The 18,124-nt window shown below is 41.5% G+C and overlaps 1 protein-coding gene across 1 annotated transcript in view; it reads left to right on the top strand.

Annotated features, from left to right (window-relative positions):
• Positions 1-18,124, top strand: part of ZPLD1 (zona pellucida like domain containing 1) — a 2,178,405-nt gene that overhangs the window by 491,890 nt on the left and 1,668,391 nt on the right. The window lies entirely within an intron of this gene.

Raw genomic sequence — 18,124 nt, forward strand, 5'->3', positions numbered from 1 at the left:
TAATCCATGCACCTCCTCTGTAAGATGGTCAATTTTTGCCAAGAGAGGTTTTGTAATGGTCTTAATCTTAGTATCTAGGATATTTACTAATTTCTTGAGCTGGTCATCATCCAGGAGTATTTTTCCCCCATTTAGACCCCTTTCATCTTCTACATCCCTATTGGGGGGTGGGATAACTAGTCTTTTCTTACTTGAGCATAATCCACCACGTTTGGGGTGACCCTTGTCCCCCTTCTAGCGCCTCTAGGAGCTGGAACCGGCACCGGGGGCTCGTCCTCTAATAACACTAACTCTTCTTCATGCATATTCTCTGAGTCCGACTCTGCTAAGGCCACTATTAACTGTGTTAATGTATTATTATCATGCTGATCCTGCAAGAAAACCTCATTGCTATCATCTGGCTCGGGTGTTTCGACAGGCATGTTTTCTACCATAGGCAATGAAAGAGATGAGCTCAAGCCCAGTGAAGATCTTCTATCATTGTTAATTTTGGCAACCACCTGAACTAGATAGTTGTCGAGGGTGTTTACTGCTAGGGGGGTTTTTGACTTTGACATGCTACACAAACACAGTAGGTGACCTTTTCCCCAAGAAACACACTAGATAGTAAGCAAAAGAGAAAATGGGACAATGTGTCGTGCTAATGTTAGAGAGCAATACTCCAAGAGTTCCACAATAATAACTATTAACAACAACGACAACTCACGGCTAGTATTTTGGGAAGCATTCTTGGCCCAGTCCAGTCTCTGCCAGTCTCGGACTGTCGCAGACTGTCCCGCCCTTGTCCCGGGCTTCTCCCGGGCTTCTCCCGCGCGCTCCCACGCGGCGGGGTACAGCAGTTCCTAATAACGGAAGGAGGTGGTTGGGGGACGGGGCAAACAGGGAGAGCGTCCAGGTGCAGGTGATGAGCACGCAGGGACTCCTGGGAAATGGAGTCCCTGTCCTGGCGCTCGCAGCCCTGCTGCTCTACTCTATGCCCTTAGTCGCCTGGTGATGTAGCCTCGGTCCAATGATCAATGCCCCAGCAAGATGAGCGATGCGGGACCCGTGCAGCGGGTACCGCGAGGTTCTGAGGTTCTGAGGTTGTGGAAACGGAAAAGCAGCAGCCAAATGAAACTCTCCACAGCGTCTTTCAGCACAAACGGTAAGGCGTCTCCCAGCAATGCAAGAGCAGGCAATCACTTTTCACTCGGCGGTCGGGGGGCGGGGCAAACAGGGAGAGCGTCCAGGTGCAGGTGATGAGCACGCAGGGACTCCTGGGAAATGGAGTCCCTGTCCTGGCGCTCGCAGCCCTGCTGCTCTACTCTATGCCCTTAGTCACCTGGTGATGTAGCCTCGGTCCAATGATCAATGCCCCAGCAAGATGAGCGATGCGGGACCCGCGCAGCGGGTACCGCGAGGTTCTGAAGTTCTGAGGTTGTGGAAACGGAAAAGCAGCAGCCAAATGAAACTCTCCACAGCGTCTTTCAGCACAAACGGTAAGCATTCACATTCTAGAAGGAACATGCTACTTCTAATGAGATACACCGGTGTGGTTTACACCACAGATTGAAAGCACATCCATGTCTGTATTACATTTCTTTTTTTTAAACAACAGCCAATAATAAGGCTTTTCCCTAAGGCATCCAACACACTACTTAATTGTATTTACTTTCATGCTGACAGCATCCAATGAAATATATTTTAAAACAATTTTTTAAAAACTCTCCATTTTAACTGCCTTTCCTTTGGAAAACTACCTCATTCAGCTCCAGGCTTTTCCTGACTATTGCTCCTTCACTTCAATATGCTTAGAGTATGGATTGCAAGCTCTATTTGTTGGGCCAAAAAGAGAGGTATTGACAAAGACTTGAGTTTGCCAAATTTGCAGGTTGCATGGTTTGGTCAGAGAGGTTTAAAATGTCATCATTTGCTGGCTTTGGTTAAATTAATTGTGTTTCCCAAGTTCCTCACCTCATGATTGTGCACTGTGGTAGCAATGGCCCAGTCACATTGACTGGGTTACGGCTGGAAATCATAATAAAAGAAACCTTTATAGAACTGCTGTTGCTTTTCTCCTACTCTGTCTTAGTGTACTCTAATACATACCAAGGACAGACATGAAAGTGGTCAAATCAATTCTGTCCACAGATTACCAAAGCCAGGAAACATGTTTAATAAAACTGTTTCTGCATTCCTCAGAGACCATCGCATGGGCTGTGTCTATATCAATATTCTGCATTTTGACATGGATGAAATTTATAGAAATGATGGGGTTCATTTTACAGATGAAGACAACAGTGTTTTCTAAGTAACCTGAAACTCTGTATCCAGTCTTAAGTGTAGCAGCCATATACACTCAACTCTTGTCAGAGCCACCCTAGTACCCGAAAAATTGTTAATTTTCTCTAAAGGTTTCTTTTTTTTTAGATTTTGTCAATCTTCCTGATGATCCCCATGGATATGTTATGAAAATGGAAAACCAAAGTAGACATTCAATGACCACTAACACATCCAACAATAATAGGTAAAAAGATCCATTCTGAACATTGCACTACACATATTACTATATATATACTTCTTTTATCGCATGATTAAACTCATATTTTTGTACTAAGGTTTCTTAAAAAACATTGTTCAAACCTATTTTCCGATTCCTGGTTATTTGGGACGTTGCGATGATGTTGTAAAGTGCGACAATCGTGCCTTTTCCATAAACTCTAAAACAAATATATGCACACGTATTTTACATACTAGGGGGTTTGTTCTCTAAAGTCATGTTTGTCTTGAGAGTTTCTATAAAAAACATTTCTAAAACCCATTTTCTGTTTTCGCTGTGATTCGGGAGATCGCGATTACGTAAGTAATCCTGATTCCGGCAGACATGTCGCTAACATGCAAAGCAAAAGCAGGGATTTAAAAGCCACCAGCACATTAAAAAATTATAACTATCTTACTAATTCTAACCATCACACTTGAAAAATCAGTATCTAATTAACTCTATAATAACATTTATCAATTCCTCAACATCTCTATAACAGTCTATATTAATGATTCACTGGGTTTTATGAGTGCATGCATAAGACTCTGAGTGTGTTTATCACTGCATATATAAGTCCATGATTGGATATTGGAGTAGACTCATGAGTCTTTCAGTAAGTATGTCACTGGCTCCATACGTCTCTGAGTGCATCTCCCTATCAGTAAATGTATGAGTGGAAGTATATGCTTCCCAGTGTGTCTGTTTGTCAGTATGTAATTGTCAGACTGGATCTGTGACTGAGTCAATCAATGCCTCAGTGGATGTGTGAGTGGATTTATAAGTCTCTCTGTGGGTCTGTGGGCCAATGCTTGAATGTCTGAGTAAGTCTCTGACTGTGTGTGAGTGTCTAAGTGGATCTATGAGTGGGTATAGTGTCTGAATAGGTCTGTGAGTTGGTCTATGAGTCTCTGACTGCAAATGTGAATGGGTGCATGAGTTGATCTATAAGTTGGTGCATAAGTACCTGAGTGGGTCTGTCTATCAGTGAGTGCTGGCTGGAGCACTGCTCCCGCCCTGCCATAGCAAACTTCTGCTTCCCTTCATGGAAGGAAGAATAGAGAAACTGCTATTGCTTCCATTAAACACAGCAGATTCGCTTTTGGGCAAAGGGAGCTGAATGTTAGCAGCTCCCCTTGTCCAAAAACAATGCTGGCTCCAGCAGGAGACAGGGATCCGGCAGGGACGGTGGGGGTATTGGGGCTCCCCCCGCAGTCCCCAACGTTAGGCCAGGCCCCTGGGGATGGGGTCCCCAGAGTAATTCTGTAAATGTTTTTAATCATAAGGCCAGCCCTAGGGGATGTGGCCCAGGGCTATAATTGGCCTCAGGAGGGGGGCCACATGGCATCCCCCTCCAAAATGTATTAAAAAAAGAAAGACTGGGCAGGCCCCAGTGGATGGGGTCCCCAGGCCCAAAAGAGGCCCAGGGAAAGGGGGCCATGCAGCCCCCTTTCCATAAATACAGTTTTGCTGGGCCCTGGGGATGTGGGCCCTGGGGCCAAAATCAGGTAATGGAACTGAGGGCATTAGTTAGTTTTTTCTCGTCATACGAGTCACAATCCCATTGTGGCTCTCAGCATGGCCCCCAGTGTAGCGTCGCAGTAGGCTTGTGGATCTACCATAAATAACTAATTTAATAGCATATAAATTCAAATGTAATATTGCATTTCTGAACTTTTTTTATAGAGTTACTCAGATTGAAGTCAATAATCACATTAGATTTGATGGTGTTAGTAATAATACATAAAAATAAAGGTTAAACATAAAAAGTGTTGTGGTACATTGAATTCATGCTTTTGTTTTGCATATTCGTGAGGGGTTCACAAATTGACAAAAATGCAAAATGAGTATGTAAGTTTTAATAAAAATTAGATTGACTGTTGGGTTATAGGGGGGCTCTAAAAAAACCATGATTTTCATTTTGACTTTGTTGGAGCTACATGTAAGTGCGGATGCACATCTTAAGGTTGTTGAGAAATACTCTACCTCCTTCATCTGTGAAGTGAACTCCATCAGTTTTATAGATGTCATTAATATTAAAACCTAAATTGTTGTTATAGATGGAGCCCATCCTATGGTCTCTGAGATAAGCAGAAACAGCTTTATTGACATTCTTCCTACCTTTCTCAAACTGTGGACAGGATTGATTTGACCACTTGCATTTCTGTCTTAGGCATATATTAGAGTATACAAAGACAGTTTGAGGCAAAAGCAATATCAATTGTGCAAAGGTATCCTTCATTAGAATTGCCAGACCCACCCCAGTCAACATGCCTAGGTCATTGCCACCACAGTGCACAATCATGAGGTGAGGAGGTTAGAGATGCAAAGAGGTTTTAACCAAAGGCATCAATTGGTGCCACTTTAGTGCTCTCTGTGCAATCCATTTAATATCCAAATTTTGCAAACCTAGGTCTTTGTCAATACCCTGTGTTCAGCATACCTTTTGCACCCGAAATCATAGCTGTGCCCTACAATCCATACTGTAAGCATCTTGAAGGGATGTCTGGAAGGAATTAAAATATGTATGTAGCTCCGGTACTCAGTTGGTGGAATGAGAGGGAATAAAAAGGTGGAGAAGATGTTGTTTTAGAAAAAGCCGATAAGTGATTGGTTGTTCATTAACATTGTGCACTCAAAAATAGATTGCATGTTATTTTCTCAAAGAAGCATGTTTATTATTGGTTATTAAGTAATGTTTGGAAGGTACAGTAGATAGGATAATGTAATATTTTGCCAAAGTGAACCACACCTGCTATTTGCATTTGTAAGCTACTGTGCTGAACTTGTGAATTTGGTGAACTTGTGACCTGCCAGTACAATTGAATGTTGCAGAAACAGTTACAATAGAAACTGGGATTAAGCAGAATGGGGGAAGTGTTGAATGGTAACTGTGGATTTAAAATGTGAGATGGTAACTTATATATTAATGATGTGTTACTAAATTAAGTTTTTCTAAGTCCGTAGTATGTGCAGATGTAGTCTGATGTTTAAAAAAAAACTAGTATTATTAGAAATAGGTTTTTGAACTCCCATACGCTGCACTGTGGCAACATGGTGGAGTCGCGACCCCAGAAAATTAATAAACCAGTTTGGGTACTTTTAGAAGACACTTAGAAAGGGTTAATATGTCTAACCAATAGAAATGTGTTTCACAATTTGAAATGATATAGAAAGCAATTTGATTTGTTACTTACATTTATTTGTGTAGGAAAAGATTGCCATTGCTGGTTTTACCTTGTTGAAAGTGGTGCATAACATTTAATATGTGCAAAACAAATTCTTTTATGAGTTTCTGATATTTCATATTCTGCAATGCTATTGGAAAGGTGAGTTACACGTGTGTAAATTGTGTTATATATTATGTAGTAGTGCTTCTCTCTTTGTAGTGCTTTTTTTACAATTGAAGAACATTATTTTCAAAGTTTGGAAATTATTAGAGAAGTGTGATGTTTGAAATATTGTAAGAAATGTACAGATGAGTATTGTACTTTGCTTTATTGTGCTGAAATGATGATTGAAATAGTTTGTGCATAGTATTATGTGTACATTGATAGATGGATTAGTGAATATGGTAGTTTGTATGAGTCTGTGGAAAGGTACAGTTGAAGTATGCCGCATAATTTTAGGTGTCTCTTACAAATTGGAGGTGCAGTCTGTCAGGTGTTAAGGTCTACATGAGATTTGTGACTGAGGTATGTGTGTACTTGCACATGTATTCTCATACGTCTTATGCATTTGAAGATGCTGGATGTATAAAACACAGGTATGCATCTATTTGTATGATTCTTCTACATATGATGCTACTAGGAAAAAGTACAGACCCATACATGCATGCTTTCAGGAATATGGTGTGACTTACAACCGAGATATGTGAAGAGTTACTTCTTTATATTTGGCTAGGCCCAATACCTTAAGTACTTGCAGAATAGTGAAGCTGAAGTACAAAACTGAGGTTAGGAAATGTTGGCACAAGGATTAGTGATTATGCTACTTTGTATGAATCTGTGGAAAGGTACATTTGAAATAAGCTGCAAACTTTAAGTGTTTACTTGAAATAAGAAGTACTGCCTTGTGAGGTTTTAAGGTCTGCATGGTCTTTTGACTGAGGTATTTCTATACTTGTAGATGTATTCTCATATGTTATGTATAGGAAGATGCTGGATGTATAATACACAGGTATACATCTGTTTGTATGTTTCTTTTATATATAATGCTAGTAGGAAAAAGTGCAGACACGTGCATGTATGCTTTCTGGAAAATGGTGGGACCTACAAGAGACACAACCAAAGGGTAAATGCTTAATATATGACTTGGTGCAACACTTAGTAGTTGCTGAATGGTGAAGCTGCAGCTGAAAAGTAAGGTTTAAGACATGCTGGTAGAGGGATTAGTGCTTAGGCTACTTTGTATGAGTGTGTGGAAAGGTACACTTGAAATACGCCACATCATTTTAGATGTATTCTTGAAATGGGAACTGCATTGTGTGAATTTTTAAGGTCTGCATGGTCTTGTGACTGAGGTATGTCTGTACTTCCACATGTATTCTCATATGTGTTATGCATATGAAGATGCTAGACGTGAAGTAGTGTGGCTCACTGGTTAGAGGCGGCAGACCCGAGAGCAGAGGACGGCCCGGGACCAGGGTTCGATTCCCGGCGCGGCAGGTTTCTGGACCAGGGTCAGCGGACTCGATAATTCTCTCGCCTCGGTGCCCACTCTGATCAGCGTTCACACTCGGCAACTCTGGGCATTAGCTTGCCTCATCTTCACTAACGGCCCCACCAGACCGCCGGGGATGCCTGGTCTCACCCTGGAGATACCCATTAAGGGACCATCTCTCAGGGAAGCCAGGAAGGGTTTCGCAGCGGTCGAAGCGCCTTGGGACCCTACGGGTAAGTAGTGCGCTATATAAATGCCTATACATTTACATTTACATTTACATAAAACACAGGTATACGTATAATTGTATGTTTCTTTTATATAAGATGCCACTGAGAAAAGGTGCAGACACATGCATGCGTTCTATCAGGGATATGAAGAGACTTACAAGAGAGACACATGCCTAGTGTCAGTACTTTATATTTGGCAGCCCAACACCCTGGAGTAGTCGCAGAATGGTGAATGTGCAGCTCAAAATTATGCACACGTCTTACATCTGTTGCTTTTTTCTGAAATTCTCTTGTTTTTTCAGTACTTTTTTTATTAGTTATAATGAGAATAGCAATGAAATTGTAATTAATTGTTTACTGGATACTATTGATGTTGACATGTAATTAATTAAAATATTTAACCCCTTGGATGCGTCCGACGTCACGGTGGGCGTGTGCGGAACCACAACCACCTTTTACTTCGCCTGCACATCGGCAGAATCTCCGCCTCGGTTAAAGGGTTAATTGATGTAAGAAACTATTGAAGCTATTCTTTCTTTTTAGAAAATTCTTTTGTTTGGATTTTAAATCGAAGATGGCAAGAAAACAAGAAGTAAAGACAATAAAGGAAACAGAATTACTTAAACCAAATTAAAAAGCGAAGACTGCAAAAAGACCAAAATGTTCCTCAGGGTAAAGTCAATTCTGGCAAGAGTACTAAACAATTTTTTTAAACAGTTGCAGAGAGATTAAAGAAAGATAATAGTAATGAAAGGAAAAAGAACATTTTCTAACAAAGAACAAGGAAACAAACACTTGTAATGGAAAAAAAACATTCATTTTTGGAAAAACAACACGCCACAAAAAGACAAAAACAATTTATAGAGATACGTGTATGAATGTTTCGCAATAGAGTAATTCAAAATGTATTAAAACATTGTAAATAGTATCAAAAAAGATTAGCAGCATATAAGAAGAAGCACCACATTGAAAGTGTAGTAGATACTGTTTTTGAATTGAAACGAAAATTATTTGTATTTGTATTGAAGAGAATGAAAAACATTGAATAAAACAATGCACTTTATAAAGGAGAAAAGCAAAATAAGAAGACTGGTTCATAGAAGAAACTTTTGTAAAACTTTTACTGGAGAATGGAAGCACATTTCTAGTACTGAGCCTTTCTTTAATGAAGAAAGCTATTTTCAACAAAGCACATTAGTTTATGCAGTTGATACTAGTAGTCAAGGCTGTGAGACAAAAGATGGGTGTCCTATTCCAAAAGAAAAAATGGTGTTAGAAGTGTGGAAGAAGCAATAGCTGAAAATGTTCAAGGGAAGCATGCACAAGCTCCGGTATATAAATAAAATGTAAATGTAAATGTCGTAGTACTTGAAAAGCACCCGAATCACCGCAGATGGGGTCTCTCCGGCGCTTGTACGCATACCGCTGTGGAACACTTCCTGGCTTTTCCCTGTGAAGTGCCCACTCCTGGGCACCCCCAAGGTGAAGCCAGGCCTGCTAGCGCTGTTGGGGCCGTTATGGAGATTAAGCAAGCTATTGCCCAGAGTTGCAGAGTGGGACCCATGATTAGAATAGGCACAGAGGCGAGAATTATCAGGTCCGAGGAAATTGATCCCAGGACCCACAGAGGCGGGAATTGAACCCTGGTCCCGGGCCAGACCTCTGCATCAGGGTCTGACGCTCTAACCATTGATTCAGAAAAGGGGGTGGTGATGAACAGAGTGCCTGAATTAAGCAGACCACTCTTACCCAGTCCAAAGATCAGGGCTTGATCCATCACCATTTTTTAGCTCACTGCACCATCCCAGCTCAGAACTTGGCTATATGCAAATTAGTCTGTTCCTGTCCCAGTGCATGATGGGAACAGGGCAAACCAAACTACCAAGCCAATTCTTATACTGGGAAGGAAACAAGCTTCCGGGGACCGGTTTCTGCCATTTCAGGCATCGTTGGCCCGGCTTGCTTGAATCCTGATGGTGCAATGAGCAAGGGACTCACATCTGAGTATACCCTTCCACGCATATGGTGGACAAAATGATTCAGAAAAGGGGGTGGTGATGAACAGAGTGCCTGAATTAAGCAGACCACTCTTACCCAGTCCAAAGATCAGGGCTTGATCCATCACCGTTTTTTAGCTCACTGCACCATCCCAGCTCAGAACTTGGCTATATGCAAATTAGTCTGTTCCTGTTCCAGTGCATGATGGGAACAGGGCAAACCAAACTACCAAGCCAATTCTTATACTGGGAAGGAAACAAGCTTCCGGGGACCGGTTTCTGCCATTTCAGGCGTCGTCGGCCCGGCTTGCTTGAATCCTGATGGTGCAATGAGCAAGGGACTCACATCTGAGTATACCCTTCCACGCATATGGTGGACAAAATGATTCAGAAAAGGGGGTGGTGATGAACAGAGTGCCTGAATTAAGCAGACCACTCTTACCCAGTCCAAAGATCAGGGCTTGATCAATCACCGTTTTTTAGCTCACTGCACCATCCCAGCTCAGAACTTGGCTATATGCAAATTAGTCTGTTCCTGTCCCAGTGCATGATGGGAACAGGGCAAACCAAACTACCAAGCCAATTCTTATACTGGGAAGGAAACAAGCTTCCGGAGACCGGTTTCTGCCATTTCAGGCGTCGTCGGCCCGGCTTACTTGAATCCTGATGGTGCAATGAGCAAGGGACTCACATCTGAGTATACCCTTCCACGCATATGGTGGACAAAATGATTCAGAAAAGGGGGTGGTGATGAACAGAGTGCCTGAATTAAGCAGACCACTCTTACCCAGTCCAAAGATCAGGGCTTGATCCATCACCGTTTTTTTAGCTCACTGCACCATCCCAGCTCAGAACTTGGCTATATGCAAATTAGTTTGTTCCTGTCCCAGTGCATGATGGGAACAGGGCAAACCAAACTACCAAGCCAATTCTTATACTGGGAAGGAAACAAGCTTCTGGGGACCGGTTTCTGCCATTTCAGGCGTCGTCGGCCCGGCTTGCTTGAATCCTGATGGTGCAATGAGCAAGGGACTCACATCTGAGTATACCCTTCCACGCATATGGTGGACAAAATGATTCAGAAAAGGGGGTGGTGATAAACAGAGTGCCTGAATTAAGCAGACCACTCTTACCCAGTCCAAAGATCAGGGCTTGATCATCACCGTTTTTTAGCTCACTGCACCATCCCAGCTCAGAACTTGGCTATATGCAAATTAGTCTGTTCCTTTCCCAGTGCATGATGGGAACAGGGCAAACCAAACTACCAAGCCAATTCTTATACTGGGAAGGAAACAAGCTTCCGGGGACCGGTTTCTGCCATTTCAGGCGTCGTCGGCCCGGCTTGCTTGAATCCTGATGGTGCAATGAGCAAGGGACTCACATCTGAGTATACCCTTCCACGCATATGGTGGACAAAATGATTCAGAAAAGGGGGTGGTGGTGAACAGAGTGCCTGAATTAAGCAGACCACTCTTACCCAGTCCAAAGATCAGGGCTTGATCCATCACCGTTTTTTAGCTCACTGCACCATCCCAGCTCAAAACTTGGCTATATGCAAATTAGTCTGTTCCTGTCCCAGTGCATGATGGGAACAGGGCAAACCAAACTACCAAGCCAATTCTTATACTGGGAAGGAAACAAGCTCCCGGGGACCGGTTTCTGCCATTTCAGGCGTCGTCGGCCCGGCTTGCTTGAATCCTGATGGTGCAATGAGCAAGGGACTCACATCTGAGTATACCCTTCCACGCATATGGTGGACAAAATGATTCAGAAAAGGGGGTGGTGATGAACAGAGTGCCTGAATTAAGCAGACCACTCTTACCCAGTCCAAAGATCAGGGCTTGATCCATCACCGTTTTTTAGCTCACTGCACCATCCCAGCTCAGAACTTGGCTATATGCAAATTAGTCTGTTCCTGTCCCAGTGCATGATGGGAACAGGGCAAACCAAACTACCAAGCCAATTCTTATACTGGGAAGGAAACAAGCTTCCGGGGACCGGTTTCTGCCATTTCAGGCGTCGTCGGCCTGGCTTGCTTGAATCCTGATGGTGCAATGAGCAAGGGACTCACATCTGAGTATACCCTTCCACGCATATGGTGGACAAAATGATTCAGAAAAGGGGGTGGTGATGAACAGAGTGCCTGAATTAAGCAGACCACTCTTACCCAGTCCAAAGATCAGGGCTTGATCCATCACCGTTTTTTAGCTCACTGCACCATCCCAGCTCAGAACTTGGCTATATGCAAATTAGTCTGTTCCTGTCCCAGTGCATGATGGGAACAGGGCAAACCAAACTACCAAGCCAATTCTTATACTGGGAAGGAAACAAGCTTCCGGGGACCGGTTTCTGCCATTTCAGGCGTCGTCGGCCCGGCTTGCTTGAATCCTGATGGTGCAATGAGCAAGGGACTCACATCTGAGTATACCCTTGCACGCATATAGTGGACAAAATGATTCAGAAAAGGGGGTGGTGATGAACAGAGTGCGTGAATTAAGCAGACGACTCTTACCCAGTCCAAAGATCAGGGCTTGATCCATCACCGTTTTTTAGCTCACTGCACCATCCCAGCTCAGAACTTGGCTATATGCAAATTAGTCTGTTCCTGTCCCAGTGCATGATGGGAACAGGACAAACCAAACTACCAAGCCAATTCTTATACTGGGAAGGAAACAAGCTTCCGGGGACCGGTTTCTGCCATTTCAGGCGTCGTCTGCCCGGCTTGCTTGAATCCTGATGGTGCAATGAGCAAGGGACTCACATCTGAGTATACCCTTCCACGCATATGGTGGACAAAATGATTCAGAAAAGGGGGTGGTGATGAACAGAGTGCCTGAATTAAGCAGACCACTCTTACCCAGTCCAAAGATCAGGGCTTGATCCATCACCGTTTTTTAGCTCACTGCACCATCCCAGCTCAGAACTTGGCTATATGCAAATTAGTCTGTTCCTGTCCCAGTGCATGATGGGAACAGGGCAAACCAAACTAAATGTAAATGTAAATGTCGGAATTTGTAAAGCGCACAGCTACCTCCACCGGAGGTGTTCCGGCGCTGTCCGTATACCGCTTAGGAACCCTTCCTGGCTTTCCTGGGAAATGTCCACTCCTGGGCATCCCCCAGGTACAGCCAGGCATCCCAGCGCTTTTGGGTCCGTTGTGGAGACTAAGCAAGCTATTGCCCAGAGTTGCAGCGTGGGACCCATGATCAGAACAGGCACTGAGGCGAGAATATCCAGTCAGGGGAATTAATGAGCCGGAGACTCGCCGAGGCGGGAATCGAACCCTGGTCCCTGGCCAGAGCTCTGCATCAAGGTCTGCCTGCTCTAACCATTGAGCCACACTTCTCGCCAATTCTTATACTGGGAAGGAAACAAGCTTCCGGGGACCGGTTTCTGCCATTTCAGGCGTCGTCGGCCCGGCTTGCTTGAATCCAGATGGTGCAATGAGCAAGGGACTCACATCTGAGTATACCCTTCCACGCATATGGTGGACAAAATGATTCAGAAAAGGGGGTGGTGATGAACAGAGTGCCTGAATTAAGCAGACCACTCTTACCCAGTCCAAAGATCAGGGCTTGATCCATCACCGTTTTTTAGCTCACTGCACCATCCCAGCTCAGAACTTGGCTATATGCAAATTAGTCTGTTCCTGTCCCAGTGCATGATGGGAACAGGGCAAACCAAACTACCAAGCCAATTCTTATACAGGGAAGGAAACAAGCTTCCGGGGACCGGTTTCTGCCATTTCAGGCGTCGTCGGCCCGGCTTGCTTGAATCCTGATGGTGCAATGAGCAAGGGACTCACATCTGAGTATACCCTTCCACGCATATGGTGGACAAAATGATTCAGAAAAGGGGGTGGTGATGAACAGAGTGCCTGAATTAAGCAGACCACTCTTACCCAGTCCAAAGATCAGGGCTTGATCCATCACCGTTTTTTAGCTCACTGCACCATCCCAGCTCAGAACTTGGCTATATGCAAATTAGTCTGTTCCTGTCCCAGTGCATGATGGGAACAGGGCAATTGGACCCTGGTCCCGGGCCAGACCTCTGCATCAGGGTCTGACGCTCTAACCATTGAGCCACACTTCTGTGGATTGTAGTAGTATTTGTAGTATTCAACAGGAATCTAGTGACATTACAATTGCTTTTACGAGGATATGCCAAAAAAAGTCTTAAACAGAAGATGAAGATGTTACAAGGATTAAACCCATGTAAAGTATGAAAATATACTAACTTGCAGTGCCATTCTCTGGCTTGTCTTTCAAGAAGAGTTTGTCAAAGTACTTTTCATCATGTATGAATGTTAACAGTACACCACTCAGAAATGCAGAAGTTAGTAAGTAGACTCTACTCTGTGAAAAGTCCTACATTATGTTTAAGTGAAATGAACACAGCTCTTTTACACTTTTCAGTATCAGATGTACAAAAAGTTTGTGATGATATACTGTTTTGATATTTTGATTCACAAGAGGAGTGTAGAGGAAGTGAGAGCTCAATAAGTGTAGGTGTTGAAGAACAGGTTGAAGATATTAGTATTGATGAATTTGAAGACATTACAACAGTTTAAGACAGTTTAATCTGGAAAACCAAACTATGTTTGTATTAGTTGTTGACATGCTCAATACAGAAGTCAAACTAGGAATGTTGATTTATATTTAAAAAGTGAACAGGAAACAATGAAAAGTGGCAGGAATTTGGTGCTTATATGTTGGTAGAAGGTCTCTTTGAGTTAGCTACTGATCAACTTATTTGTAAATATTGTTACAATAAATTAGAAACAAACAAAATGCCAGCTAGAACAGTACATATAATAACTTAGAGTTGGTAGCTTCTCCTCAGGAACTGGGAGATTTTAATGCATATAAGCCCATTATTATTCAATCTGTGTACCCGTTTCAGGCTATAGTTCATATGGAGCCTAAAACAGGTAAGCTGCCGTCAACAGATTTACAAAGAGTTCTGAAAAGAAGAGTTATGTACTTACCTTTAGATTTAAAAACAAATATTGAAACTCTTGTTGTAGACAGTAAAGAAAATGAGCTAGTACTTATTCTAGTTAATGGTATACCAACAAAGAGTCAAAAAATATGGCAAGAGTTTGTAGATGTTAACAAACTTCAAAAGGCTAAATTATATCTGGTGCAGAATAATATTTATTATAAATATGTAATTGTTGATGAGCAGGTAATATGCTGTATCCAAATAGAAAAAGTGATTTATAAACATTATACTACACATCCTCAACCTTCGAAAGAAGAAATAGGATACAGTATTGAATTACTCCAAATGCAGAAAGCAAAGGGAACACGCATGAGTTTATGGGAAAAAAGTTTAGAAGCTTGTTGTTTTCCATAGCTATTCCCTTCTAGAGAAGGTGGACGATTTGATGAGCGAGCTGTACGGATTCCAGCTTCAGAATACTGTTCAACAAGATTGTACTCCGAAGCTCCAAGATTTCGACAGTGCATTCCATATATATTTCATCTTCTGTTTGAAAGTGATTTGTCGGCACTTTCATATATAGTGAAGCACATATTAAATACAGGAGTTCATCTTCCACATGTTTCTTCAAAGGAATTAATTGACAAAGTTCAACAAAGAGATGAACATTTAGAATCTCAATTAATTAATTCAATGGTGTGACAATATGGTATCAATGAGTATTGGTATTGTCGTCACAGAGAACTTAAATGTATGTTAAGAAACTTAGGTACAGCTGCATGGTTTGTAACACTTAGCTGTGCTGAATACGCGTGGGACGATCTACTTGAATTTCTACGAGAAGCAAATTCTATTGTTAAAAACATTCAAGTTAAGGCAGCTGGAGAACTCTGTTCCTTGGATCCTGTAAATATCTGTAGGTATTTTAACCATAGGTTTCCAGCTAGGATTCCATTTATCTGCAATAAAAATATTCCACGTCTTGGAGAGGTAACAGATTTCTTTTGGAGAAAGGAGTTCATAGTCAGAGGTACTCCTCATATACACATGCTCTTATGGATTAAGAATGCTCCAAAATTAGGAACTTATACTGATGAAAGTGTTTGTCTTCATCAAACAGTATGTTACCTCTGCCATTCCATAAGAAAAAAGCTTGAGACAACAGGGTTTACGGTTTCAAAGTCATCGATGTGGAAAATACTGTAGAACAAAATACAACTCTATAGAGAAATTTTATACAAAATGTTGTTTTGGATTCCCACATTCAATAATTTCTAAAGGAAAAGTAAATCGTTTTATGTCAGCAGAACGGCATACAATAACTCAGAAATCTCTGATGAATACATACAACTTAAAAAGACCTCAAGATTGAAAGTATATTAAAGACTACAACCCAGTGATTTTGAAAGGGTGGAATGCAAACATGGATTTTCAATATTGCAGAAAATTCAATTGTTGTTGTTCACTATGTTATAATATATATAACCAAATCTGAAAAGACATAGATGAAAGAAATGTGGGAAGACATTTGACAAGAAAAGAGTCTTAGCAAGAAATTTTACAGCTTCAGCTTGAAAATGCTTTCCCATCAAGAGATTGGATCCTATGAATGTTCAGATCACTTGAGATCTGCCAATTTATATTCAAAGTCAAGAGGAATCATTTGGGTAAGTTTAGATCTTGCCGCCACACAAAATAGAGTATTGAAAACATTGCAAGAAATCAAATACTTAGCACTGAATGAACCAGAAAGTACAGAAATTGATAAAACTAATATGTTGGATACATACTATCCCAAAAGGAGTCCACATCTAGAAAAGATATGTCTGTATGAAATACTTCAAAATTACAGGTTTAAAAGAAAAGATACAGGAAATATAAAAAAATTAACATTTGCAGTAATTGGATGTGACGGATGTTTGGTAAAACATGCCAAAGGAAATCCTATTAACCACAGAAAACGGAGTTGCAAAAGTCCGGATAAGAGGGAATTTTTCTATTTAGCACTTCTGCAACAGTTCAAGCCTTGGCGTAGTGAAACCGAATTACTTGGATATTTCCACTGCTATGAAGATTCTTTTAATGTAAGTAAAGATAATTTTCAGTGCACAATTTTCCCTATATATCTAAAAATATTAAATGATGATATTGAACAAGAAAGTACTATTGCAGCTGAAATAGCTAGAGAAAGTTCTCAAGATAGTCAAAGTTCTGATCCACTAAGTAAAGATCCACTGGGACAAACAATTATTAAAAATGAAGCAGCATTAGCCATGAATGAGGTAGAAACTGTAATGCAACAAGCACAATAGGATATTATTCAGTTGGAAAAGTTAAAAGAACAAATAAATATATAACAGAAAGAAATATATCTGCATCAGTGGTCAGAGGCTACCCTGATCATGCAGGAATTCACAACCTTCTTCTCAGAGCTCTACACTGAGGACACCAACCCAACAGACGAACAACTTAAGGTGTACCTAGATGGCTAGGTTCTTCCCATACTATCAACTGTAGCAAAAGAAGAATTTAAATCCGAGATTACAAACAAAGAAGTAGAAGAAGTAATAAAGGGTATTAAGAGAGGGAAAGCAGCAGGTCCTGATGCCTTACCAAACGAGTTCTTCATCAAGCTAAGAGAAGCCCTGGTCCCCCCACTAACAGATCTACTAAACACAATCTTTGTAGAAAAAGGCAATCTTCCAGATTCCTTGAATGATGCAACAATATACATCTTATCAAAACCAGAGAAAAATCAAATAAAATGCGCAATTGAACTGCGACTATAAAATATTTAAGCAGATCATGGCAAAAAGGTTAGGGAGATTTGCCGGTACCCTGATTAACACCGATCAGAAAGGTTTTGTGAAAGGCAGTTATAAGACCTAACCCACAAACTTTTTGGGGCAATAAGCATAGCCACTAATGAAAATAAAATGCCCTTATACATAGGCACCTTTGATGCAGCCAAAGCATTAGACAGAGTAAACTGGGCATTTTTAAATAAGGTATTAGACAAGTATAATCTGGGAGAGAACTTTCAAGGAATGGTTAAGGGGCTTTATAGATCACCAAGGGCCAAGATTTTAATTAATGGAAACCTCATGGAAAACATAGAGACCAGGAGAGGAACATGACAAGGGTGTCCCCTGTTCCCACTACTTTTTAATTTATATATCAAACCTATGGCAATTAGCCTCAGAAATCACCCCTCCATATCTCCCTTCACGTACCTAGGATGGGAAAAAAAGGTCACTCTGTATGCGGACGATCTAATGATTTTCACAAGAGACTTTAACGGCTCCATCAGATCAATTGAAGAAACCCTGACTAAGTTCAGGAGGGTATCAGAATCCCAAATTAACCAGTCAAAAACGGAAGTCATGAGTTGGAATGCGCAAAGTAATAACCCCTACACTAAGGAGAAAAAAGGGTATTTAGGTATCAATCTGGTCAAAGATCTGGACAAAATGACACAGATAAACATTAATAGAATTGTGGGTGAGGTAAGAAAACTATTAAAGGTACGGGGAGGCCTCCCCCTGAGTTTTCTTGGATAATCAAACATAGTTAAAATGTCAATCCTTCCAAAATTCACGTATGTTTTCAGCACTATTCCGTTAAAATTCAAGAGGGAGACAATAAAGAAAATCCAAGGGGAACTTACAAGTTTTATTTGGTCATCAAAAGGTTCAAGAATTGCATGGAGCATACTAAGGAGGAAAAAGAACAGGGGGGATAGCGAGTCCAGACCTACTTGAATATTATATTGC

This window comes from Lissotriton helveticus, chromosome 8 (assembly GCF_964261635.1).
Source record: "Lissotriton helveticus chromosome 8, aLisHel1.1, whole genome shotgun sequence".
Taxonomy (NCBI): domain Eukaryota; kingdom Metazoa; phylum Chordata; class Amphibia; order Caudata; family Salamandridae; genus Lissotriton; species Lissotriton helveticus.